This window comes from Pelophylax lessonae, assembly GCF_965119305.1.
Source record: "Pelophylax lessonae genome assembly, chromosome: 3".
NCBI classification, from domain to species: Eukaryota; Metazoa; Chordata; class Amphibia; order Anura; family Ranidae; genus Pelophylax; species Pelophylax lessonae.
Genome location: NC_138770.1, coordinates 333,853,909 through 333,871,341, shown reverse-complemented (window position 1 = coordinate 333,871,341; position 17,433 = coordinate 333,853,909). Strand labels below are relative to the sequence as shown.

Genomic DNA, 17,433 nt, shown 5'->3' with positions numbered 1-17,433 from the left:
TTTTTCTTTTCAGTGACATCACCACTAACACAATGAACATAGGGACAATTTTTTCTTCCAATTACACTACTGACTCAGGAATTTTGCTTTTCTTTTTTTTTTTTTTATAATTGACAATTTTTAATAAAGTTTTGTATTTATTCATAGGTCTGAAGTGGTTATGGTGTCTGGTGGAGTGTTTGGAGCCCCTCGGGAAGCACTAGGATCATCTGTCAACGGAGGTACCCAGTCAGGGGTGCCCTGTTCCGTTACATATAGTATCTATGTTCTGTCTCAGCATCGATTGTACCTGTGACCTTCTTGTAGACCCCCAGTCTGAAAGTGTGTGCAGCAGGTTGAATGATGGCTTTAACAGATAGTTTACTCAATGAATAAAGACTCCAGAGGTGTTCTCCAATGCTTCTTTAGGCTTCAAGTTAGCAAAGGCATAAACATAGAGACTTTTCCATAGATAAATTTACAATGAAGTTACACAGCTTCCACACGCTGCAGTCTCCTCATAACAACTAAACAAAATGGTAGTTACAGCAGGAAAATGGAGGATGGGAGAAACCATCTAGCCAGAAACTGCAGGGGTGCAAGGAAGATACCAATTACATAGCATAACATAACATGTAATAACAACTGCTAGACAGTTAAAGCTGCGTGGCAGCACACTCCCCGCCTGGTATCGTGAGATACCACTACACAATTATTTTACATAAACATACAATTAACATTGCATACAGTATAGTGCTATGTAGCCCTCTCCTCTAAGCTAACTATGCTAGAGGTCTAAGTGACTCCTACACATAACACTGAATCAGAATTTTTGGAAGCAGGCATAATTAGGACTGTCTCAGTGACTGGTCTCAGGAAGGTTTTTGGGCTCCCGTCCTTTACAATCCTGACTTCCACACTTCGGACCTTTCCATCATCACTAGCAATGGCCTTTGAAATAACTCCAACTGGCCACTGGATCCGATTGGTTTGCTTTTCTTTTAGAAGAACCAGGTCCCTTCCTTTAAGTTAGGCTTCTGGGTATGCCACTTTTTACGTCCTTGAAGAAGTGTGAGGTATTCCCTCCTCCATCTGTCCCAGAAACAATCTGCAAGGTATTGAGCGTATCTCCATTGACGTTTATATATGTCCTTTTCATCAAAGATGCTCTTTGGCACTGGGGTCTGTCCAATTTTCCGGCTCAATAATGCAGCTGGAGTTGAAACAGTCGGACATTCTGGGTCTGTAGATACAGCGGTCAACGGTCTTGAGTTGATTATTGCTGCGACCTCAGCAAGGAATGTAGTAAGTACTTCATGGCTAGGACGTGAAGAACTCACATCAAGCAACATAGAATCCAGTATGCGCCTTGCCATCCCAATCATACGTTCCCATGCTCCGCCCATGTGTGAAGCGTGTGGTGGGTTGAATTTCCACTGGTCTGCAGTGGCGGAGAAGGTGGCCCTTGGAGGTGGCTCTGTCTGAGAAGCTCGCTCCCGCAGGGGTTTGTTAATGCTCTGGGACGCTCTCTCGCTATAATTGAACTGGTTGGTCAGTTTTCTCTCCTTCTTGTTCCTGGATGGTATTTCCTCACCTTCTGTCCATTCTTCACTAGCCTGAGCGTCAGACTTCCCATCTGTATCTTTGTCTCCCGGCTCTGTGGAGTCGTGGGTCTGAGTCTCTTCAATGACTACCAACTTCGCCATCTGTCGCCGCGCTTCATCAGAGTCTTCGCGTGGCATGTTTCCATCCAGGGAGAAGCGTACGGCCAGCTGGTCCACGATGCTAATGGGTTTGTAGGCCCGTTCCTTAAAACTGTACCTCACAATGTTCTGGGGGGCATGAGGGTTGTTTGCAGTCAGGATACGCGTGAATTCCTCCTTAAGTTCAGCGTCGCTGAGTTCCAGCTGGTCCGGAGGCTTAACCAGAGTCTTGGCCTGCATCCATTCATCAGCTCCATCCCCCATATCTGTGGAGTCATCTTCATCCTCCAAATTTCTTCTTGAGCAGATGTTGGAACTCAATGCTACAACTTCGGGCCGGATTTCCGGATCAGTATCTGGATCCTCCAGGTGGAAATCGATAATTTCTTCTGAGTTTGTAGAAGACTGGTCCATTAAAAACTTGGGTCTGTTAGAATTGTCCTTGAAGAACTCTTCATCCATAATCTTGATGAACTCCTTGTCTTCGACTGAAGGGGCAATCTTGTTGTCATCACAGGTAGTCTGGTACACTGAATCAACAAAGTCCTTTTGAGAAGTGAGCTTGCAGTTAATACCTTGGAGTGCTTGATATGGAACTTCGTTTTTAAAATCAAGTCTTTCCTTCACATAATAGTGCAATGGACATTTCCTCAATTGACAGGTAACATTAGTTTTGTAGGAAGCTACATCCAAGAGCTTGTGAGATTGGTCTAAGCAGACTTCTCCTATTATCACCCATCCAAGATCGAGTTTCTGGGCCTGAGGGGCATCATCTGGACCGTTACATAACTCTCTTATTTTATGAACTCTAGGAATGTCTCTCCCTAGTAGAATCAAAATCTTAACATCCTTGTTAAGTGGTGGAATGTAGTTAGCAATGTGGCTCAAATGAAGGTGATGACGTGCAACCTCTGGTGTGGGGATTTCTTCTCTGTTGTTCGGTAGTTGATCACATTCAATTAGAGTTGGAAGAGGAAACTCTGTGTCCTCAGACATATTCTGATGCAACTACGAAGCCATGGGCTCTTCTTCCAGAAGTATTGACCTTTCCTGCACATGTCTGCATGGTATAGGACCAGGTCTCTCCTTGAATGTTGAATAGGTCAAAGAATTCTGTACTGGCCAATGAGCAATTGCTCTGATCATCGAGTATGGCATACATTTTTATGGATTTTTGTGGACATCCATCAGGAAAAACTCTTACAAGACATATCTTGCTACAAGACTTGCTATGAAGCCCTTCTCCACATACCTCTGTACACCTTGTGGTTACGGGGTCGGCATATTGCTCAGTTCTCTCCCCGCCATCATCTGATGTAGTCTTGGGGTTGCTGCTGGGTGAAGGTTTCCTTTTGAACAGGTCTGAATGAAGAGCGTCCACATGTTTGTCACTGTTGCAGAGAGAACATCTGATGGCGATCTTACAGTCTCTAGCTAAATGATCGGAGGATGCACAACACTTAAAACAGATATTATGCTCTTTGAGAAATGACTTGCGTTCTTCAATAGGCTTGTCCTTAAATGCACGACATTTGGAGAGAGAGTGTGGCGCATTATGAATAGGACACTGTTGATTAAGATTGCTTGCTTTGATGTCTGTAGCTAAGACGTTGGATGCTATCGCGGTCTTCCCCACGGCAATAGGATGCCTTAAATCCTTGAATTTACTGTTGGTGGCAATACCCCTTGAAGTACTTAAAGGAATGGTGGTTGTATCTGGATAGAAGAAGCTTGGGTCATTCTTAGATCTTGCAACCTTCCGCACGAACTCTGAAAAATAAGAAAAGGGAGGGAAGGAAACACGATGCTCATACTTATACTTTGATCCTACACTAGTCCACTTTCCCTGAAGATAACTAGGCAACTTTGCTACAATAGGATTTACGCCCTGAGCAGTGTCTAAATAGCTAAGACCTGGTAAACTAGGATCTAACTTAGCAATTTCAAGTTCATGAAGGAGGTCACCTAACTCTCTAAGCTTATGATTGTCCTTAACAGAGATTTTAGGGAAGTCGTTAAGTCTCTGGAATAAGGCAGATTCAATGACTTCGGGGCTCCCATAGTCTTGTTCTAGACGTTCCCAGGCAGCATCAAGGCCTGCTTTAAAGTTATAAATGTAGACAGATTTAAGTCTCTTTACTTGTTCTGAAGATTGACGCCCCAAGACTTTATTAGTAAGTCAAGTTCTGCTTGAGGATCAATGTCCAAGTTCTTGGTTACCGCCTTAAATGTAGATCTCCAACTCCTGTAGTTTTCTGGGCGGTCATCAAATCCAGACAGTTGTAATCAACTCTCGTCGAATCATATACTTGCTGAACTCTGCAATGTCAGTGCTTTCAGTTTTTATAGCCACAGGGGGTACTGATGGTGCGCCGTCTTGGGCCATGGTTGGTATCTGATGTTGGCTGGTAGGTAGAGACAAAGGTGTTGCAGATGGGTTTAATTTTGGTAAGGGTCTGTCATCTGAAGGTCTCTGAGCATTTGAAGTCAAAGAGAGCTGTATCAAAGGGGGTATAGAGTTCATTCTGTAGTCTTCTGCTGTGCCCTTGTAATCTCTATGCACACAGGGTTGTGGTGGCACATGAGCTGCATAGGTTGATTCACTTGATTTTGTGACATGCAGTAATTGTGGAGGGTCTCTGTTAGTGGGTGCGTCTAGTTGACCAGCTTGCTTTGGCGACACATTGCCTTCTGATCCACTTGCTGGATGATTATGAGAAGAATCTCCAACTGTAGGTGGGACTGTATTGTCGTGGTTCTGAGTTAGGACAAACTGTAGGGTCCTTTCAACAGGGTCTTGACAAGCAGCTAAGCTGGTACAAGCTGCTCCTTCTTCTTCCAATAGGGCTTGTTCCAAAACAGATAACTCTGCTAAAGCTACTTCCTTTTCTCTATTCTTCTGAAGAATTTCTAGCTGAGCCTCTGTTTCTGCTTGTATTCTTGCTTGAATGTGTTGAGCTTCTGCTTCCTTGCATTTAGCTTCTGCCTTGAAGGCTGCTTGTTTTTCAGAGCAGGCGGCTTGAACCTGGGCTACTGCGACCTTTTGGCGAGCTTTGAGTATTTGGTCGCTCATTATTGACCTTATAGAGCAGGACCGCAATGACTTAGAAGAAGATTTATGATATGAGCGGGCAGACCTAGAAGATTTTCCTGAGTGTCTGGAAGAAGCAGAGTTACAGGATATAGTCTCATGTAGCTGTGCCAATCTACCTTCTATCTGTGCCTTTGCTTCAAGATATGTACTATGCCTCTGCTGGTCATTAGAAGTAAAGTCCTTTAATTCCAATGCAGCTTCCTCTATGTTGGAATGTGACAATAGGGAATAGTACTTTTCAGAAAGTCTTTTATAATTCTCAAATGCCTTCTTAACCCTTGAGAGAGCAGTTTTCAATTGCTCAGAATTGTTGCTAGTTTCATTAGTGGCTGTTATACAACTTAAAGTCTTTTCCCATAATGCAGTCAGGTTACTAGATGTTTCTTCCTTACTTGCTTCATAAACCTCCTTTGCCTTCAAGGATGGATGAGGGGCTCTGACAGGACGAGCAGAATGAAGTAAGGAGTCTGCTTTATCTTGACTAAATGCAGGTAATTCTGTGAGATCTCTGTCAGACATAATAAGTACTGTATTTCTGGTGTCTTGTTAGAAATCTGCCAGAGCTCAGCTCTGTAAGTAGTGACTTCTGTTATTAAGCAGGCTGGGCTGAGGTATTTTTTGTTACAATAGTGGCTAGTGCTGGAACTAGTTCAAACTGGATCACCTCAGAAGGCTGTAACAGTAATGAAGCATTCAGTAGGTGGCTGGTTTCATATGCAGAGTAATGCTTCTGGTGACACACAGGTGTGGTACTTACGTTTCTGAAGCTGCAGAGTCTTGGAAATTTACTTTCTGAAGCTGCAGATATACCTGTGTGATGAAACAAGTACTTCAAGTACTTCTTGGAAATGTACTCTCTGAAGCTGTGTATTCCTGGAAATTTACTTTTCTTAAGCTGCAGAGATACCTGTGATGGATTCTTCATGGAAATGTACTCTCTGAAGCTGTGTATTCCTGTAAATTTACTGTTCTGTCTCAGCATCGATTGTACCTGTGACCTTCTTGTAGACCCCCAGTCTGAAAGTGTGTGCAGCAGGTTGAATGATGGCTTTAACAGATAGTTTACTCAATGAATAAAGACTCCAGAGGTGTTCTCCAATGCTTCTTTATGCTTCAAGTGGCATAAACATAGAGGCTTTTCCATAGATAAATTTACAATGAAGTTACACAGCTTCCACACGCTGCAGTCTCCTCATAACAACTAAACAAAATGGTAGTTACAGCAGGAAAATGGAGGATGGGAGAAACCATTTAGCCAGAAACAGCAGGGGTGCAAGGAAGATACCAATAACATAGCATAACATAACATGTAATAACAACTGCTAGACAGTTAAAGCTGCGTGGCAGCACAATCTAGTATATAGTATAGTATACTATAGATATATAGTATACACTAGGTATATAGTATATCTAGTGTAGTATAGTATATACTAGATATATAGTATACTAGATATATACACTAGATAGAGAAACAAGAAATCTAGTTTTGATACAATAAGGCAGAGGGTACCTGCAGAAGAATTTTTCTTTTCAATGACACCATCGACATAAGGGCATTTTTTTTTTAGGTCCACCACTGACTCAGGGACAGTTTTTCATTCCAGTCACATCACCAACTCAGTGACACCACTGATGCAGGAACTTTTTTTTTCCTTTCAGTGAGGCCACCAACCTATGGAAATGTTTTACTTTTCCGCATATCTGTGCACATATTTTTAATTTTTCACTGGTACTCTAGCTGCTGGCAATAATCACTTTTTGTTCTCCTGGCCAGGACGGCCCCCCCTTACCCCCTCTGTGGTTGCAGGAAAGAAAATTGCTCCATCTATGGGGCTCTGGCTTTGGTCATTGTCTGAAACTACTACAACAGGTCAGTTATCAAATTTAGAGGTCAACAATGGCTTATGTCAAAGCTATAAACTTGCTCTCTGTGGACTCCACAGATTATTTCTGACTGCAGGACATGTACGTGAATTCCCCAATAGTATTGCAGGTTGGCTTCTTAGGTTCTAGGTTCACATCTCTGCAACATGTGCATTTTTAGTCCATTTGCAGATTTGCAGAAACACACTACATTCAATTTACTGTAATTTACTGAAATTCACTGTAATTGTATTTCCTTTGAGTCCCATTCACATCAATGCAGTTTCCTGCTATGTGTTTTTTGGATAAGTGCAGGGATTTTTTGTATCTTTTTGCTGCATTTTCCTGTATGACAACACTTACGTCTGTGATAACGCCCTGGAGGAGGGCGAAATGCGTCGACACAATTTCCGGTCCTACGCTTGCCGTGACATCACTTCCGGTAGCGGTGGAACGCACGCCGGGACCAAGGGAGCCCCGAGCACACCGCTATCTGAACGATTCTTTATACCTGATGAGTGACATACCAAGCCTGCTTTCTCTTACCAAATGTGAGTGATCCAATTATGTTTTTTCAATAAACGCTCAAATTATCAGTATTACACTATTGTGAGTCTTTCCTTCCCCATATGGTTCTATTATCCTGCTGAGTCTACATGTTGGAGGTTCATTTGATTGCCCGATCAGCCTAAAGGATATTGCCTGGGTTCCTTACTGGACTAAGCTTGAGTGACCCTTACACAGTATTGTCTAGGGGTCCATTCCGTCCGGTAAGTGGAACATCCTAAGGGGAGAGGATATTCATCATTATCACATCACAATGTCAGCATGATTTTGCACAGATTCCTCAGCACCTAAGCACTTTCTATGAACTATCTTTCACTGGCTACTTGCTGAAGCACTTTTTATGGCACTTATATGGAACTTTATGAGGAATTTTTCACCTTATATATTTATTATTGTATTTATTGATGGTAATTGCACAGGCTGCACTGGACACTTGTTTAATGTATGAGTGTTGATATTAGTAATTATTTTTCCAGTTATTGCTTTTATGATCAGTTATTTCTTTGCACTGTCAACACTTCTTCCCATCACATAGCTTGCCATTGGCCAAAAACAAAAAACTTCACAAAAATGCCTTAAACTCATATAAAAAAAGCTCATGAAGAAACACAAAACGCATCAATCTCACCTGCATAGATGTGAAGATAGCCTTAGAAAAAAAATAAAACATACTACACAAAACAGACAGATCATCCAATTTCACAGTGCTGCACTATGGTTTGGCTGCAGTGTGGGCGCAGTGCGGGTGTACACGTGGCTTTGGTGGCTTTGGCCTCTTGACAGTTTCTCAGACTTTTCTATTATACCCCACGTTTTTAGCACATTTTCTGAAAGCACACCAAAAGTCCTGCATGCTGCATCCTTTGTGTGCTTTCAGAAAACATGGCAAAAATGTGGGACAACTGCAGGTTAACTGTGCAAAATCCACAGATGCACCTGCGCTGCGGCTAAACCGCAACACTGCACTGTGAAATCACTCTAGTTGTCTCATTACAGGAGACGAGCAGCCATTGACCAACTGGGTCCCCTACAGCCGCATGTGGAGCAGACAAATGCTGTGCTACATAGAGGGTACCTATATATATATATATATATATATACATATATATATGTATATATACCGTATATTTATATATATATATAGATAGAATCGTTTTTTTTTAGGGAAGTTGGAATTTCAGCCTCCTGTAAAAAGTACCCTGTGACTTCTGTTACTACTATTACTAAAAAGATGAACAAAGATTTTTTTCAAAAACAACAAACCAGTACCAAAGAGAAAGTGACAGTATGCAGCATTACTTGAAGGTGTTCTTTAATACAAAAGAAGAGAAGCAGTTGTTTTAATGGCGAACTAATGATAGGCTTCACAAATGAAAAGATGCAAATCATAGTTGACAGTGCCATGGGATTCATAAAATACTGGAAAGCAGAAAATAATCCAGTCTGCAAAATCATTTTAACACTGTTTATGAGGTGTAATAATTCTGTGATTCCAGTAGATGGCATACACGAGTCACATGTATAACTAGATGTATATGGCTATCCAACTGAAATACTTAAAAGAAGTAGAGGAAGAGAAAACTTTGCAGAGCAAGCAGAGGAAAACCTAGGGAAAGACAAGCTCATGACATTTGTGGGGTATAAAACTTCTTCACTTTCAAAGAGAACAGCTGGCAGCCCTACCTGAAAAAACAACTCCTATTCTGCCTATAAATCAAGTAAGTATTTTTTGGGGAAATTTCAATAGAAGTTAAATCAAATGCTGGTAGTAAACTATTTCTGGGTTGCATGGCAGCATTATTTGTGAACATGTCTGTCTAATACAATGAACACATGATGATGCTTTTGGAAGCATTAAAGACACTTTGATAGGTGGTATGTCCACATTAGTTAAGACTGGTAACCAATACTGGACTGTGCATACCATAGGCTTAAGCTTTGAAGACTATAGGTTTATCAATACATCCAATACACATTTCTCAAATACACTTTTTATGGACAGGTGCAATATTTAAAAACTTTCTAGGACTGCAAGTATGTAATTGCTACTTGTCATTCAATACCTACAGCAAGTAGGAGTGTTTAGAAATGAATGAGATGGTGATAACAGAAGGAGTTTATTACTGGGGATTGAGTTCCGTTTCCTCTCTGGAACTACCTGATGAAAAGAAGTTTCCGGAAGCCTTTTGCTACCATGATATAACTTTTTTAGAAGGTTTTGTACAGTGTTTGCTGTAAATGTAAAAATAACATTGTGCTGTATTTGAATGTTAAGTGAGTTAATTGGGTTGCTTTTGCATAGACCACAAGCTGTAATTCTTACATTCTGTGCCAGAACTGTGGAAAAGATGGGATCCCTCTGTCTGTACTGTACTGTCTGTTTGCCATTACTTTAAGGAAAGCAATTATATATTGTATTACCAAACTTTGACTGTTTGCAACTTCATTTATTATGCTAAAAGTTGAGAAGGTAAAAACATGTATAAGATTTAGCATTAACTATTGCAAATATTGATCCTAAGAATATTATGGTCCCCACACTATGTAGTGTGTAGGATGCTTTTACAAGACTACTGCTGGGATGTAAGGTGTATATTCCTCTCAGGTATATTCATGTGTGCACCCAGCGCTGTCTAACCATAAAGTGCTTAATATGTATCTCTATTCATTACTTGTGCTGAAACATAATATTTATATCACAATACATAAAACGTTTTACAAAAATTAAAGTGCAATCAGTTCAAAAAATGTGCATGAACAATAAGTCCTTTAAAGTGCTGGTTATCTTATTCTTCCAGTGCCAGTATGTTCAAACTAGTGCCATTATGCTCCCTTCTTATGTGCCCTTACTCACGACTAGTGATGGGTTAAGCGCCTGTGTTTCAAATATACTCTTCCAGTGGCAAAAACGTTTTTTTTTTTTTTTTTTACTCCAGCGGAAGGTCCAAGAACCTGATATGAGTGTAGGGAGATACAATCAGGAAAAAAACATAGTGTAATTACATTTCTATTGTTAAAAAAACATAAAAAAACCAATTGCGCACTCTCAAAAACAAAACTCTCATCTTGCATGTGAGCATGTTATGACGCCGTTCTGGAATTCAAAAAGTCACGGTTTGCATTCCAAAAAGAGGACTTAACCAGAAGTATCCACCTGCTTAATGCATTTTGCTCCACCTAGGAAGCGTCCGTTCTGAGTATGAGATCTGGAAGTTTTTATTGAACAAGCTCACACAGAATATACAGTATCTCACAAAAGTGAGTACTCCCCTCACATTTTGTAAATATTTTATTATATAATTTCATGGGACAACACTGAAGAAATGAAATTTTGCTGCAATGTAAAGTAGTGAGTGTACAGCTTGTATAACAGTGTAAATTTGTTGTCCCCTCAAAAAAAAACACAGCCAATAATGTCTAAACTGCTGGAAACAAAAGTGAATACACCCCTAAGGGAAAATGTCCAAATTGGGCCCAATTACCCATGTTCCCTCCCCAGTGTCATGTGACTCGTTAGTGTTACAAGACCTCAAGTGAGAATGGGGAGCAGGTGTGTTAATTTGATGTTATCACTCTCGCTCTCTCATACTGGTCATTGAAAGTTCAACATGGCACCTCATGGCAAAGAACTCTCTGAGGATCTGAAAAAAAGAATTGTTTCTCTACATAAAGATGGCCTAGGCTATAAGAAGATTGCCAAGACCCTGAAACTGAGCTGCAGGACGGTGATCAAGACAATACAGCAGTTTAACAGGACAGCTTCCAATTAGAACAGGCCTCGCCATGGTCGACCAAAGAAGTTGAGTGCACGTGCTTAGCGTCATATCCAGAGGTTGTCTTTAGGAAATAGATGTATGAGTGCTGCAGAGGCTGAAGGGGTGCATGGCTGTCATTCCAGAAGGAAGCCTCTTCTAAAGATGATGCACAAGGAAGCCCCCAAAAAGTTTGCAGAAAACAATCAGACTAAGGACATGGGTTACTGGAACTATGTCCTGTGATCTGATGAGACCAAGATAAGTGTATTTGTTTCAGATGGGGGTCAAATGTGTGTGGCGGCAAGCAGGTGAGGAGTACAAGGACAAGTGTGTCCTACCTACCTTGTCAAGCATGGTGTTGGGAGTGTTATGGCCTGGGGCTGCATGAGTGCTGCTGGCACTGGGGAGCTACAGTTCATTGAGGGAACCATGAATGCCAACATGTACTGTGACATGCTGAAACAGAACATGATCCCCTCTCTTTGGAGTCTAGGTCATAGGACAGTATTCCAAAATAATAAAGACCCCAAACACCTCCAAGGCGACCACTGCCTTGCTAAAGAAGCTGAGGGTAAAGGTGATGGACTGGCCAAGCATGCCTCCAGACCTAAACCCTATTGAGCATCTGTGGGGCATCCTCAAATGGAAGATGGAGGAACGCAAGGTCTCTAACATCCACCAGCTCAGTGATGTCATCATGGAGGAGTGGAAGATGACTCCATTGGCAACCTGTGAAGCTCTGGTGAACTCCATGCCCAAGAGGGTTAAGGCAGTGCTGGGAAATAATGATGGCCACACAAAATATTGACACTTTGGGCCCAATTTGGACAGTTTCACTTAGGGTGTACTCACTTTTGTTGCCAGTGGTTTAGACATTAATGGCTGTGTGTTGAGTTATTTTGAGGGGACAGCAAATTTACACTGTTATACAAGCTGTACACTCACTACTTTTTATTATAGCAAAGTGTAAGCAAAGTGTAATTTCTTCAGTGTTGTCAAATGAAAAGATATAATAAAATATTTACAAAAATGTGAGGGGTGTACTAACGTTTGTGAGCTACTGTATATCCCTCTAGGTCCAGTGAGCCTAAAAAACTATATCATATGCAGATAAAATTGTATACAGAAACATAATTAACCTGAACTAATTAACTAGCTATCTGGACAGAACCAATAGGTGAATGGGAATCCAGACCTAGACAATGTTAAAATTAACATGCTAATTAACTCAGCACTTAAACCAGCCTGGATGACCAACAACAATCAATAAATATTACTGTCCTATTTGAAGTAATCCAAACCATATTCTCAATACCTATTAAGTAGCTGTCCATCATTTTCTCGGTCACCCTGTGCCCCTTATAGACACAGGGTGACTTACACAGAAGAGGGGCCTAGGGAGCTGAGACATGGATTTCCCAACATTTCTAAGGTAAGCTATGTTCCATGGGCCCCCCAACCAAAGTGACTCCTGTCACACATACCAACTCACACACTGTATCTCACACCTCTGCCAGGACTGTAGTGCTCATGCTGTGCAAGAGATCTCTTCACCCACCAGAGCAGCAAAGGAGCCAAATTACTCAGGAATAAACATTCTACCACCCAGCTGCCATTAGGACACAGCTGGATTGATGGGATACTGGGATTTTACTAAAAACCCAGGACAGTCCAAAGAAATCCAAAACTGTTGGGAGGTATGAATTTAATAAGGACCTGCACATGTAAGTGAAATAGTTGATGTGAAAAAGCACTAAAACTACTTTTTCTACAAAGAAAATGGACATAATTAAAGCGAGAAGGACCCTTTCAAGCAGAAGAAATAGTGCCAGTTTGGTACAATCTCTATAAAAACCCTATGAAAAAACAAGTATATAACATCAAAGCAGATTTATGTTACTTAGAGCACAATATGGGAAAAGAATTAGAGGTACGAGAAAAGCCCGAGAAGCTGGAAGATGAGCAGACAAGCATAACCCAGGATGCCCATGAATGGGCACACTATTAGAGATCACAGTATACTCAGCCATAAAGCTAAAAACAGCCCCGTCAGAAATTCTTGCTGAGGCCCACCTGCAGCCTTGTTAATGATGGCCACTCTCTCTCCTTTCTACCATGTGCCTATGGCATTCGATAATGCCAACAAACAATGCATAGTTTAAAAGTTACAGCCACAATTCCAACCACAGAGATACTTTGAATTTTGGACACGGTGGCACAAAAAGTTGCCCTTTTAGTTATAGATCCATCATAAATTCTGTCTGTCTAGCAGTTGCGTTATCACACCTAAAACCTTTTGTACAAAAGTTTTTTCTGGGGACAACACTTTTCAGAAAAAAGCCAAAGAATGCAGGACAAAAATGAATCTTCTTTGGAATAGGAAGTACAGTAAATGTGAGTAATGGTTTACTTCATTTTGGTATAGCACTGAAATATTTGTGATATTTCATTGTGTACACTAATAAATTTGATATGTTCCAGTGCTTGAACTGGGCTATGTTAAAGGAATAAAGAAATAGCAGGGCTTTATTGCAAATAGGGGGCTAAAGATCCAGAAAATTGTGAGCCAAAAAATATAAACATGAACATGTAAAATTATGATGTTATAATATTATATCAACAGACTGTAATTTTGTTGGCCATAAATAGATAATTTAATTACCAAGGATGAATAATTAGTTATGCTGCCGAAATTTGCCAAAACTAAGTTTAAATGCTTTAAATATGTTTAGTACAGTATATGTTTAACTAGTTCTGTGCATGTAATAAATCCCAGGTTCTTCATTACATTGTGAGTGCCCACTTATATGGTACACCGCAATTGTTGGCTTGGCAAATGTTCATTTCTTTGTTTTTATTTTTAGTATTAATAATTAGTGTGTCATTGTTCCACAGTATTGCATTCAAGTCATCATATTTTTGTAAAATGAATGCTGTGTTTTATGGAAAAAACTATCATATATCTTGTTTCTACATTTAGAAAATGTATTAACCACTTCTGGTCCAGAAGGTTTTACCTCCTTAACCACTTAACCCCCGGAGGATTTTCCTGCTCAAAGACCAGGGCCTATTTTGCGATTCGGCACTGCGTGACTTTAACAGACAATTGCGTGTACGGCGCTGTACCCAAATGAAATTGATGTCCTTTTTTCCCCACAAACAGAGCTTTCTTTTGGCGGTATTTGATCACCTGTGCAATTTTTACTTTTTGCGCTATAAACAAAAAAAGAGCGACAATTTTGAAAAAATAACAATATTTTTCACATTTTTTTTATATGAAATTCCCCCCAAAAAAATGTAAAAATAATTTTTGTTTTAACATTTTAGGCCAATTTGTTTTCTGCTACATATGTTTTGTAAACAAAATCGCAATAAGCGTTTTTCGATTGGTTTGCGCAAAAGTTATTGCGTCTACTAACTACGGGAAAGATTTATGTCATTTTTATTGTTTTTTTTTTACCAGTAATGGCGGCGATCTGCGATTTTTTTTTTGCGGGACTGCGACATTGCGACGGACAGATCGGACCCTTGACTGACATTTTTGACACTTTTGGGGGTACCAGTGACATTACTACAGTAATCAGTGCTATACATATGCACTGTTACAGTAAAAATTACACTGGCAGGGAAGGGGTTAACTTTATTGGTGATCAGTGGGTTAAATGTATCCCTAGGGGCGTGATTCTAACTGTGGGGGGGGCTTGGCTTGTGATGTAACCACAGAGATATACGATCCTACATAGCAGGATCATATGATCTCTGCAATTACACCAGGGAGAATTACAGGCAGCTTTGTTTACATCAGCCGCCTGCCTTTCTCCCTCTCCAGTGGGAGATCGCGAGTGACCGGCGGACATCAGAGCTGCCGGTCACTCGCGCGGGGATGTTAGTGAACGAGTGGGGGAGGGAGCGCGTCTCCGGCGGCGCGCGCTCGCCCCCTAGAGGCGCGTAGGGGAGCGACGTAGCCCTACGTCGTTTTGCCTGTATGGGGCTGACTGCCCCAGTAAATAGTCGTGCTTTGGTCGGCAAGCGGTTAATGACCAGGCCATTTTTTGTGATTCAGCACTGCGTTATTATCACAGACAATTGCCCAGTCATGTGACACTGTACCCACAAATAGAGCTTTCTTTTGGTGGTATTTGATCACCTGTGCGATTTTTTTTTTTGCGCTATAAACAAAAAAAGAGCGACAATTCTGAAAAAAAAACAATATTTTTCACATTCTGCTATATAACATTCCCAATAAAAAATATTTAAAATCAAATGTATTCATCATTTTAGGCCAATTTGTATTCTGCTACATATTTTTGGTAAAAAAAAATCTCAATAAGCGTATTTTGATTGGTTTGCGCAAAAATGATCGCGTCTACAAACTAGGGGAAAGATTTATGTCATTTTTATTTATTTACTTTTTTTTTTTACTAGTAAGGGCAGTGATCTGCGATTTTTAGCGGGACTGCGACATTGCGGTGGACAGATCAGACCCCTAATTGACATTTTTGACACTTTTGGGGGGATCAGTGATATTACTACAGTAATCAGTGCTAACAATATGCACTGTTACTGCAATATTGACACTGGCAGGGAAGGGGTTAACCTGAGGGCGATCAAAGGGTTAAGTGTGAACCTAGGAGGTGTTTTCTAACTGTTTTGGGGAGGGACCTGTGGAATCAATACAGAGACCTGTGATCCTAAATAGGAGGATCACAGGTGCTCTGTGTTCATTCCAGAGAAAACACATGTCTGCTGTGTTTATAACAGCAGATCCTTGTTCTCTCTCCACGGGTAGCGATCGCGGGCAGCTGGTGGCAATCGTGGGCGCTGGCCCTGTGGATCGGCTTCCCCCCTGCTTATCGGGGGCGTGCTCCCCCAGGAGCTCTACTGCGAACCGATGTACCCATACCTTAGTTTGCACAGCCGAGCCAGCCTGCTGCAGTATATCTGCGGCAGGCAGTCGGCAATTGGTTAAGGACCCATTTGTGTACTGTGGCACTACAACACATCTACTGTGCTTTGTGGTGTGCTGCAATTTAAAAAAGGGTAATGTATGTTTTTTAATATGCCATGGAACAATGGCAGAGAATTCATAATAACTGGGCTGACTAAACACAGTGCATGTTAATACATTCCATAACATATGTTAACACATATGGACTATGTATGGAGCACGTAAGTGTGAATGGGCTCTGAAGGAATTTAGTCTACACACAACAAAGCTCCACTATCTGTTTTGCTGCTTGAAAAAAATTCTACAAATTGAAATATTTTCTGGCATATATTGGAAGTCATCACCACTTTGAGGTGTCTCAAGTATTTGTGCCGCCATCACAAAAAATCGCTGTCATTTGCCTAATATGTTTTTTCCAATGATTGTCAGCTCCAACTAGCGGCCATTCCTTAAATACCTCGATCAGGAAAATACAGCATTATGACCACTAGATGGAGCTGAAAATTGTAGAAAAAAAAACATACAATATTAGGCAAATTATAGGGATGATTTGTGACTGATGTATGAATGCTTGAGACATTTGCATAGCAAATGTTTTGTAAATAGACCTATATATATATCTATTACATTATATTTTAAATATTTCTATGCTTGAGTTTAACCAGGCTAGCAGTATCCCCGAGCGTGACTCGGGGTAGGAATTTCCTACTACTATCGGTATCCCCGAGTCTCGCTCGGGGTGAATGTGCAGAGCTGTGCAGACAGCGCAGCGGAGTGTCTTACCTTATCCTGGCGATCCAGCGATGAGCTCTCATTGCTGTGACCGCTAGCCGAGATCCCCGCCGCTCGTCTGTCGGTAGGAGGACTTCCTAGTTCCATTCTCTGCAGCAGCAATGCTGCATGGGAGCGGAACTGGGAGGAAAATTCAAAGTTACACCAAGCACAAACACATAAAAAGGAGGTGATACAGTGTAATCTGAGAGGATTACACTGTATCACTTTGGTAAAAGTCACAGTGCCCTCTCAGTGCCCCTTGCCATTGTCATTTGTGTGAAATAAAATAATTTGAAAATGGCATCAAAAAAGCGATGTCCCGCATATGCGCTTTTGGATGAGATGAGCGACTGCGACAGCGACAGCGGAGGTGACACGGAGTGACAGTGAGTCGTGCGGAGATTTGTCATCTGACTCTGACACCGACACTGATCGAGAAAGTGACGCCGATGATCCCGCACCTGACCTAAGTGATATGCGCACTTGGTGCCCTTTAGACAGCGATGCGGACCAGGCAGCCCCCCCCCGAGATTCCGTTTCACTGGATCTCCTGTGATGAAGGTTGATGTGGAGAGTGACAACCCCCTGGCGTACCTCAAGTTATTTCTAACGGAGGAGGTAATTCTAAAAATAGTCGCTGAAACCAACCGCTACCATGAGCAGCAGTCCGCTACGCTGCACGCTAGATTTTCCCGATCCAGAAAATGGGAACCGGTCAGTAGAGAGGACATCTGGAAGTTTCTGGGACTC

The 17,433-nt window shown here is 41.3% G+C and overlaps 1 protein-coding gene across 1 annotated transcript in view; it reads left to right on the top strand.

Annotated features, from left to right (window-relative positions):
- The first annotated feature begins 8,788 nt into the window (after positions 1-8,788).
- The window catches only part of COL21A1 (collagen type XXI alpha 1 chain), a 342,213-nt gene continuing 333,568 nt past the window's right edge, over positions 8,789-17,433 (top strand). The window contains exon 1 of the mRNA XM_082251479.1: positions 8,789-8,924. The gene's annotated coding sequence lies outside the window, so the exon portion shown is untranslated. The remainder of the gene's footprint in view (positions 8,925-17,433) is intronic.